Raw genomic sequence first — 10869 nt, 5'->3', positions numbered from 1 at the left:
ATATATAATGCATGATGACTACCTTTCGGAAGACTGATTACGACTTTATGTCACATACGTACAACATCATAATAACCAGATTACGACTTTTTAAATTGAATTTAAGACTGATTGGAACGAGATAACTATGTATATATATAATCATGGCCTAGATCACTACATATATAGCCTGTCGGTGCTTTCCAACCTTCATAGCTGCTTGTGATCTGAAACCAAATTTCAGAATTAAGTTCACACGCACGGTATAGATCATCCAATTTGTGAAAGTCCGATCCCATACACCGTCACATACATGCATTTGGAGTATTGTTATTAGTTGTGAGTCTTATTCTTGATCGAGTTGAAATATTATATATTTTAATATTGTATATTTTATATATTTAGAATAAAATACTTTTTAGTTAATTCATTACATTATTATTAATTTTAGATAGAAAATTAGTTAATAGGCATAAATATGACTTGTGATTTTTAAATTGATTAATATCATGATTAATAATTAATTTTATAATTTGTCATTTAATTAGACAATATTTTCTCATCTGCACAATACAATTGTGAAATTCTATTCTTTATTTTAATCTTTTTCTTTTTTTTTTTTAGTTTCTACACTACAAGAAATATGACATTTTGCAGCGTTTTTTATTTTGTTGCGATTAAAATCGCTGCAATAGGTAATTTTTTACATTGAAATTAAACTCGTTGCAATGTTTTCGCATCAATTTACGATTTAAAGCTGGGGCGCATCAACTTTAATTTTTTGCAGCGATTTATTACTTAAGAGCAGCGAAAATATGCTTTGTAATAGGGAAAGTTTTGTTGCAGCGGGATAATCTCGTTGCTATTGTGTTCGGGCGCCAAATCGCAAGAGCACTTTAATTTTTCCCCCCGAAATTATATGCCCACTCTGTTACCGAGTACCCTTCTCCTCCACTTCGACGTTCTTACCATTTCTCAGAATCATCAATGCCCAGGTCACCCACCTTGAGAATCATGGCTTGGATAACCTCCCTCGTCGACTACGTCCCAAACCCTAGATTCTTTCCTCCACTTCATTTTCCTTCCGCGGAAGTTACATTCATCGTTTCCTCCCCATACGAGCTCTGTTTGTGGGTGATTACTATCGGAGTGATTTTCACACCGATTTCTACCTTGAAGTTGAAGTTGACGTTGTCGAGCCCGACTCTTGGGTTACCCCATTCCGTCACCACAGGTATCTTTGCTCTCTCTCTCTCTCTCTCTCTCTCTCTCTCTCTCTCTCTCTCTCTCTCTCTCTCTCTCTCTCTCTCTCTCTCTCCCTCTTCACCCGCGCTCGTTGCTTTACAAATATGGTAGCTTTTTGTTTCTAGACTATTGATAGATGTTTGAATCTAAAATCATCTCCTTTCTTGCTCGATTTATATATATATGTCTGCATTTTGGCTAAGTGTTGATGTGGGTATACGGATGTTCATAATTTTTGGGTGATAGTTTTAATTTGTGTGTCCTCCGATTGACTGATTTTTGCTTGAAATCCCTACTTGGTCTCTTTATCCATCGAGAATGTAACTGATATTGTATACAGAAAAAGCCCCCTTTACCCCCACAACAGACTGCATGTCTATCTCTCAGTGAAATGAAAAAAAGTTATGGCCTTGTTCCATAATATGGCGTTTAAAGAAATGAACCATCAAAATCCCTAAATTCATGTCATAAGTGCTCACCTAGCTGAATTATCATACCAAATGATTTACTCTAATTTATTGGTTAGGCTACCACTAAATGGAAGGTAAATGATAATTATAATATGAAATGAAGACTACTGTCTGTAGTACTGCTAGTATATTGTTTATATAATTAAACAATATACTAGCTAGTAAGTAACATTAGATTTATTGAGAATTAAACAGTGATAAATAACATATGAAGCTAGTATATTGTCATTTATATAATTGGAAATAATTATTGTGTGGGATATACATGATAGAGTGACACCTCATCAATTATGGTTTAGCTCATGTATGTAAAACTATTTATCATACAAGCTTAAGTGAAGAGACTTGAGCACTTTATTTCACTAATCCAAAGAATTGAGATTTATCTGTTTTCATTCCTTAAAAATTATTTATCATACTAAGCCTTTAGTTTCTTAAAATTAAGGGACGCAGTAGGTAAACTTTTCACTACTTATACTTCAATTACCTAAAGTCACTGAAGTAAAAATTCTTCCTGTTTGTATTGCTTGGAACTATGAGGTTTTGCAGAGCACTTTACCTATGAGCATGCAGATAGATTAATATTTTTGGGAGTTGACTTCAAATTATCCATTTATCTATTCTTGAAAATTGCTTGAGTAGATTGTGTAAATAAATATTGTAGATTGTGTAGTTGTTTGTGTCCAGTTGTGTATACTGTGTTGTGGATTTTGTCCAGGTGTTTTGGTGGCCTCTAGTGACAGATAGTGTACTGATATTCTTTTCTTTCTTCTAATTTTTTTTTTTCAATGTCTTTCTTTTAATGGTTAATGTATGGCAATGGAATTGCTGAAAATAAGAATCTCAGCTTGTTGGAACAATCTTCTTGAGACTGTCATGACTGGATATTTTCAGAGCTTGCCTTTCAGACGTAATTCATGTACTCTTAGTAAGTGTAGCTACCACACTTCTGTGTTTGACAAGGCTTTTAGCTTACGGTGCCTCAAAGTTTTCTTTATCAATATTTCATTTTAAAGTTAAATACTAAAATAGCCATTGTGGTTTGCCCATTAAATAGATTAATCCCTGAACTTTAATTTTTAACTTTTTACTCCCTAAACTTTTAACTTTGATCAAATCAATCATTCTGTTAATATAGCCACATCGAAGCCAAGTCACCAGCATTTTGGTTGACATGCTGATCCTGTAGCTATTGGTCAATTTGTTTCTTAAAAGCCAGCTTGACTTGGTGAAATTGGTAGCCTCATTATGTTTTGCAAGAGTCTCATGCTTTTTTAATGTTTCTTGTTTCACTGCTTAAATATGTAGTTAGGTGTGTAACCAAGTAGAGGGAAGGTAGAAACATGAAGAATTCATGCTATCTACTGCTTGAAGAGGTGAGATGATTTTCTGCCTTGTCAGCTTTAGTTTCGAGTATTTTGAGATTGTGAAAAGTACTTTAATATCACTCCATTTGGTTGATTGAGATTGCAATACTTTATAATTGTGCTCCTTTCTTTCCCTTACTTTAGGGAGTCAAGGAATTTCAATTTGGTTAATTTCTCTCCAAGAGTTCGTCCATTATATCTTCACTGGTTTTCTCTTCTGCAATTTTCCTTCATTGACTTATCAATAGGAAAAGTTGTATTTTACTTATAAAAAAAAGGAACAGTTGTATTTTTCTTCCAACAATGTTGATGTAATGTATAGTTTCTTGTCTTTGTTTAACCTAAAGTGATCCTTCTGCTTCCAACTTTCACTTGGATCATGATGCATCCCTACCATATTTGGTTTAAAAAGGGATCTTGCTTACTTTGTTTGTGATTTATCCAACAGATTGTCCTTATACAACTTTTAATCAATGTAATAACATTCATATATATATATATATATATATCTCTCTCTCTCTCTTAAATGTTACCATCTTACAAATATGCATAATATATACTTCACACAAGCATAATTGAAGTACCAATAGAAGGCACAAACCAGAAGCACAAGAGATCTAGAAAGATCTACACAACTCTGTGTCAAATTCCTATTGTGAATTCTCTTACTGTTTTCTTAAGTTCTACTAAGAATTTCTTCATTTCTTCTTACACAGCACTCCACCATTTAATCCCCTCATATGCTCATGATTAAACCTGTTCAGTAGCTAGATAATTGATCCCAAATAGAAGCAAAGTAGAAAATAATTTCATTCTGCAGCAGAGGAAATAAATCAGCAATAAATCAGTAGATTTAATACCTAAATCACTTAAAATTTCAGCCTTTTGTTTTTCAGTAGCTATATGTTGTTTCAAAAGGCCACTGTTTTCCATTCATAGTAATCATACCCAAATATATATATATATATACCCAAATATATATATATATATATATATATCATATATAGTATCAAAACTTCTTCCAATTGCTGGTTCATTTTTCTGTATGTTTCTTGTTCAAAGAGTGTTTTTCTGAACTCCTTTTTTTATTAGAACAAAAGATCCATTGAATCACTCATATGATCTTACTCCAATCACCCTCAACATGTGGGGTGATTGGAGTAAGATCATATGTTGGTTATATTAATAGTTTTACTGATCAGGATGCAATCTTTCTTTCTGGCCTTGAGAAGAACAGGGAGGATGCAATATTAGAACTCACCAGTGTTCCCTGTGATATATGACTACAAAAGGTATGAATCTTTAATGTTTATGAAATTATAAATATTCTTGTCTCTTTTACCTGCCAATCATTTAGTTATTGTTATTTATTTACCCTTCTATCAATTTACTCTATTTTGTGTCAAGTTATTGGAGCTTTATTTGATTGGAAGATGTTGAGTTCATATTGTTCCTTTTACTGAGAGTACTGGCAAGTATTATGCAATTGTTTTTGAGTTTTGATTTTTGTTTGGCATGGAAGTAAGACGTTTTTCTTATGAAATTTATTTTTGGGATTGTATTTTGGTGTCAAGAAGTTTGGATTGAGGGAAAAAAGTCTAAGAGAATTTTCAAAACTCTCTATTTCCAAATAGATTTTATTTCTGCTTGGTGTTTAGTGTTTCATTTCTTTCTTTTTTCTTCCCCTGAAAATTCTATTCTTAATGCAAAATTCTATTCTTGATGCAGAACTGTTTTGTCTTTACCCCCAATTATCAATGGTGCACATTCAGCAATCACTCTTAAGACGAAGAATGTGTTCATTGAATGCACTACTACTGATCTGACAAAAGCAAAGATAGTTTTAAACACAGTGGTAATCAAGAAGTTCCCAGTTGTTTCAGATTGTAATTCTGATTTATAGCTGATGATTGAAAGGTTTTTATCTGTTCTCTTAGGTGACGACCTTCTCAGAATATTGTGAAAGAAAGTTTGAAATTGAGCCAGTTGAGGTGATATATTCTGATGGGAAGTCGGTTGTTTATCCTGATTTATCTTTCTACAATATGGAAGTTCCTCTATCTTATATTGAAGTTTCTGCTTGCCTATGTACTGAACATATTTCTACTTGTTGTATATCAATTATGTACTGAACATATGATTCATGTAAGAGCTCCATTTGACTTGTAAGGAATAGACAGTTGTTAGTTGAAACAGTGTGCAAGTGGATTTGTATGAATGTATGAATATCTTGCAGATTATATGTAAGTGTAAAAAAATTACTACAGTTTCAGTAGTATTTTTTTATTATTTTGTAATTGAGTATTTCCAGCGTTTAAAACTCGCTGAAAATAGTACCAAACTCGCTGTAAAAAGTAACAAAAGCAGCGCTAAAATGATATGTTGCTTTTGAGGTACATCAATTGCAGTGGCTATAGATCAATTGCAGCGATTTTAAGTGTTGCAAAAGGTTACAAAAGCAACGAACCAACTGTAGCGCTGCTGTTGTTGGCTGGCTATTGCAGCGTTTTTTAATGATATAGCAAGGATAAATTTCGCTGCAATTGATCTATTGCAGCGCCAAAGCAATCAGATGGAGTGGCCTTTTGCAGCGTGATATTATTGCCTTTGCAGCGGTTTAAGAACGCTGCAAAAGAGAGCTTTTGCAGCGTTTCTCCAATAACGTTGCTATTGATCAAAAATATCACTTTTATACTGTCGAACATGCAAGGAGGGTAATAACGCTGCAATTGATCAATTACAGCGTTTTTTCAGTGTATTTGCAACGATTTTAAGCGCTGCAAAAGGGCTAATTTCTTGTAGTGCTAATTTTGTATGTTTTTTACTTTCTTGTTTTTAGAATGATTTTTAAATAAGCTTTTCCCCCAAAATCTATGCAAATGGACGAATATGTTGTTAATAAATATCAAAGACTCGGTAATCAAGAAAAAGACAAGAACAAGCATGAAGCCATGAAACATACGCGCGCCACTTCTTGTTTTGGATCATTGGGTTATGAGGAAAAAAAGGACAATAGAAGTTGGTCCTTTTTGGCTTGGAAACAAGACGCTGCAAGAGACTTTTTGACAATTGCTCTACACACAGAAAGGAAACCACATGAAAAATCTAAAAGGAGAGAGCTACTGGGGATGCTGAAGGTAGCAGAAAAAAAACAGAAAAAAAAAAAAGGAAAAAAAATACTTTCCGTTTGGGGAAGGGATGAGTGATTTACGGAGGAGCAATGCTACATATAGTCGTGGAATTACAAACGACGCGCAATTGCTTTGAAAAAGAGTGGGGTCCACGATTAAAAAATTAGTTTTTTTTTTCATGTGGGTCTCATATTAATTCATTTTTTTCAAAGCGATTGCACGCTGCTTGTAAAACTACGACTGCAAATATCATTTCTCTTTACGGAGAAGAGGAGAGAGACGCAAGAAAAATGAGTTTTGGTCTGCAACTAGAGGGTGGTTCACAGGGGGAATTTATTTTTCTTCGTTTTGATGCTGGAGAGGAGAGGGCTCATAGAGGAAGCTCAGTTATGGTTTTTTGAGCAAAATATACATTATAAGGAGGCTGGTAAGGCTTTGGTTTTGGGAGACGAATAGGTGAAAGAGGAGAGGCGAGAGTTTTTCTTGTGGAAAGCTACAGACTGGGCAAGCTGTAGCAGAAATGGGGACGAGAGAGAGAGAGAGAGAGAGAGAGAGAGAGAGAGAGAGAGAGGCTGTTGGTTTTATTTTCTGGGTGAGAGAAAAAACAGGGCACAAGTGAGTGGGAACACAAGTGACCTTACGGAGAACGCTACACTGGGGACTGAACGGAGAGAAATGGTGCTTGAAGGAAACGCACAGACCAAGTTTTGGAGGGTGAAAGCAGAGAGAGAAGTTGAACGGAAGGGGAGCGTCACGCAGAAGGTTTTCTTGGATAGAAAACAGCAAGAACCAAAAACGGAGAGGGGCTTGAGTTTTGAGAGACTGAACTGCTAAGTGGAGCTTTTCTTTCGTTTTTAGGAGACGAATAGGTGAAAGAGGAGAGGCGAGAGCTTTATTTTTCGTGGAGAATTTTGGGTTGTGGACGAACGAAAGCATGGGCTGAGTTGGGGCTTTGACCACGAAGCTAAAAACCAGACGAAAGGGACTCACGTTGGAGTAGTGGTTTTTCGAATAGAAGAGAGTTTTTCATTTCAACTGGTGGGAAGACTTTTAGCTTGGGACTCGGTGTGCAAGTTGGAGAGACGTAGACGTAGCAAGACGTGAAGGGAATTTTTGGCTCTATCTTTTCTCCACTTTTGCTCTCTTGCGGTTTTTTTTTTTTTTTTGTGTGTTGAGTTTTATGTTTTATTTTAATTTTATCATGGAGAATGTTTATTTGATTTACATGGTTCTTGTGATGAACATGGTTGGCTAAATTTTTGTACTAAGATTAGAGGTGAAGTTTAATGATTTAAACATTATTTTCAGATCAACATTAGAATTTATATTGTGAGTTTGATCGATTGAATGATTTTATTATTGGATATTTTGATTATTTATATATTTATCTTGATTCATTGTGATTTTTTAATACAGTAAATGCTTGAAAAAATCTCTGTGATATTCAAATGAGTTTGTGAATGTTTTCACCATCAATCTTTCATGCTTAATCATTAGTGACTATTTTGCTTGACCTTAAATGCTAAATCCTCCAATTAAACGGAATCATTATTCTAATTTAATTGAAGTAAATCGATCAGATTAATCATTTATTCTTTATAGATGACAGTCTTTTATTCTGCAAAGCAAATTCTTTGGAGTGGAGTCGAATTATCCATATTGTTGATAACTATGACAAAGCATTTGAACAAATGTTGAATAAAGAGAATACCTCCATTTTTTTAGCAAAAGTACATTTGCTGATGTGCAAGATACTCTTCTTACTATTGCTTGGGTTAACGCAAAGGTTCTTTTGACAATTATTTGGGACTTCCAGTAGTGTTGGGAAGATCAAAAGTGGCTGCATTTCATTCTCTTGTTGATAGAATATGGGCTAGAATTTCCAATTGGAAGAACAAATTCTTATCAGCAGCAGGAAAATGGATTCTTTTGAAAGCTGTTCTCCAAGCCTTAGCATCATATACTATGGGGATTTTCCTACTCCTCATTCCATTACTCAAAGGCTGAAGAAACTCTTAAAAAAAGTTCTGGTGGGGCTATAATGAAGATCACTCAAAGATTCAATGAGTCAAATGAAATTATATCGGACAACCAAAGAATATAGGGAGTTTGGGGCTTAGAGATTTCAGAAGTTTCAACGTAGCTATGTTATCAAAACAAAGCTAGTTCATTCTTAAAAATCTTGATTCTCTTTTTGCTTAGGTTTTAAAGTAGAAGTATTTCCCAAAGGTAGATTTCCTTAAGGCTAAGTTGGGACCTAGGCCTTCCTTTGCATGGAGAAGCTTGATTGCAAGACATCATCTTTAAAAGAATGGCTTAGTATGGAGAATTGGCAATGGGTAGCAAGTTAGGATATGGGAAGATAGATGGTTTCCATAGCCTCACTCTCTTTTGCTCCTATCTCAAAGAATGCCTACTGATGAGTTTAAGTTAGTGGTAGATATTATAGATGCTAATACAAAAACTTGAAGGGATGATGCCCTCTCAACTATTTCCCCCCTCAGAGGCTCAAATCAAGAAAACTATTTCTATTAGTCTTGGTGGAAGAGAGGACAAGTTTGTATAGACACAACAAATGGAGTGTTTACTGTTAAAAGTGTATATTTCCTCCATAAAGATCTGGAAACTAAACTTTCTAGAGAGTCTTCAAGTAGGAATTTGCACAGTGATGTTTGTAAGTCTATTTGGAGACTAAAAGTAGCTAACAAAGTGAAGATGTTTATTTGGAGGGCCTGTAGTAATGCTGTACCCACTTTTGAAAATCTGTGGAGGAGGAAGGTAATTAAAGAGGCTCATTATCCTATCTATAAACTTTTCCAGAAACTGCTAAGCATGTTTTATGGTCTTGTGCAACAGTTCAAGATGTTTGGAGCCAAGGCTGTGGTGAAAGGTTCGAAAAATGAAATGTTCAAGTGATTCTTTGTTTGAGTTATGGAGGCTCTTATTGAAAAACTTGAGTTTGGATGAGCTTGATGAAGCTACAATGATAACCAGATTAATTTGGTTGAGAAGGAATAATGTGATTCACGGTCAAGCTTTCTCTCATCCAAACTTGTTAATTAGCAAAGTGCAAGAGGAGACACAGCTGTTCAAAGAAGTGCAAGAGAAGCAAACAGTTAGAGCATCAACTGAGCAAATTAGTAGTTTGTGCGTATGGCATAAACCTCCGATGGGTTTTTACAAAGTGAGTTGGGATACTGCTACAAGTAGTACTACTACTGGAAGAATTTGAATAGGCGTTATCATCAGGGATGCTAATGGCAATGTTATTGGTTCTCTTCGAGCTTCACGTGAATTAGCTATAAACCCCTTTACAACTAAAGCATATGCTCTCATGTTAGCAGTTTTGTGTAGCCATGAGGTGGGATTAAACCAGTTCATTATGGAAGGTACGATGCTCTTCAGGTGGTGAACAACCTTAGTATAAGCATGCTACAGATTGGAGCCAAGGTGGTCTATTGATTCAAGATGTGAAAGATATGCTCAACTCCTTTGCCCAATGGTCTACTTGCCACATCAAGAGAGAGAGGGTAAAAAGGCTGCTCATGGTTTAGCTAGAGATGCACTTAGTTTGAATGAAGACTTGTATCATTTGGAAGAAATTCTTTCCTAATACATTCCATTGTCTTAAATGATATATATGGTGTAAGTCTTTTTTGAGTAATAATATTACTTATTTTCAAAAACAAAAATGGTCACATTTATCATCATTAGACTATTTTTTATTGGATGATTTTTTATTATCCAATAATGATAATGTCACATTTTATAATATAGTAAGATGAAAGTGAGATAAGAATGTGGTGTATATCATTATTCATAATTAAAATGGTATGTACTTTTGGTTAAAGAAAATAAAAATATATATATCTAAAAATATTTAAAAAAGAAAAAAGAAAATAGCTTTTTTCATCTAATTAAAAAATGAAATTACTCGAATTTAGTAAACAACAAAGAGGTTGGCGGGTGCGTGGCGCTAATCGCTCCACGGCAATATATAATAGCATTCAAAATCTCAAGGCCCGTGAATGTTTTGTTGATCCACTTGTGATATAGAGTCATAGACTACTTGTTTGGCTTTTTCATCCACCCTCTTTTTCTTATTTATCACTATGACTTTTGAGTTGGATGTTATTTCATTTGGTAATTAATATGGGTAAAATTAAGTAGCTCGCTAGCTAGCTAGATTCTCCAACTTCAGAAAAATTAAGCATAGGCCGGGTGCTCCAAATGACGACCCTTTACCGAATTGATTAATTAAAACTTCTTTCTTCTCAAATTTCTGCATTTTCGAAATTTGGAGATTTGGTAAAAGTAGTCATTCAATTAATAAAGATAGAGTTGTCAATTCCGGCAATTAAGTAGCATGCATGCTCGACCTTATATGTCATTTTAGTGTGTAGCATATAACTTCTCGTGTGACCCCACTATAAAGAGTAACGTTGTATTCATAAAATAATCTTATAAATTGGCGTAATTTTATCTGATTTATTAGATTTATTTTAAAACAAAAAAATTATTTTACAATTTAACAAATCAAATCAAACCACGTTAATTTATTGGATTGTTTTTGTATAATTTTTTTATGGGTAAATTAATCATTTCCTTTTTTTGAAAGGAACGCACAAGGCTTGTAAACTCTAATATATAACATTGCTCTGTGTTTAGTGTGACAGA

At 34.3% G+C, this 10869-nt stretch overlaps 1 long non-coding RNA gene across 1 annotated transcript; it reads left to right on the top strand.

The window, feature by feature from the left end:
• The first annotated feature begins 706 nt into the window (after positions 1 to 706).
• On the top strand, positions 707 to 5303 carry LOC122294537. Its single transcript, XR_006237671.1, has 5 exons — positions 707 to 1213; positions 3003 to 3070; positions 4294 to 4353; positions 4790 to 4916; positions 4999 to 5303. It is a non-coding gene; the product is annotated as an uncharacterized LOC122294537 (long non-coding RNA).
• The last annotated feature ends 5566 nt before the right edge of the window (positions 5304 to 10869 follow it).

The sequence above is a fragment of the Carya illinoinensis genome, chromosome 2 (genome assembly GCF_018687715.1).
Source record: "Carya illinoinensis cultivar Pawnee chromosome 2, C.illinoinensisPawnee_v1, whole genome shotgun sequence".
In the NCBI taxonomy this organism is placed as follows: domain Eukaryota; kingdom Viridiplantae; phylum Streptophyta; class Magnoliopsida; order Fagales; family Juglandaceae; genus Carya; species Carya illinoinensis.
This window is presented reverse-complemented; position numbering and strand designations above follow the sequence as displayed.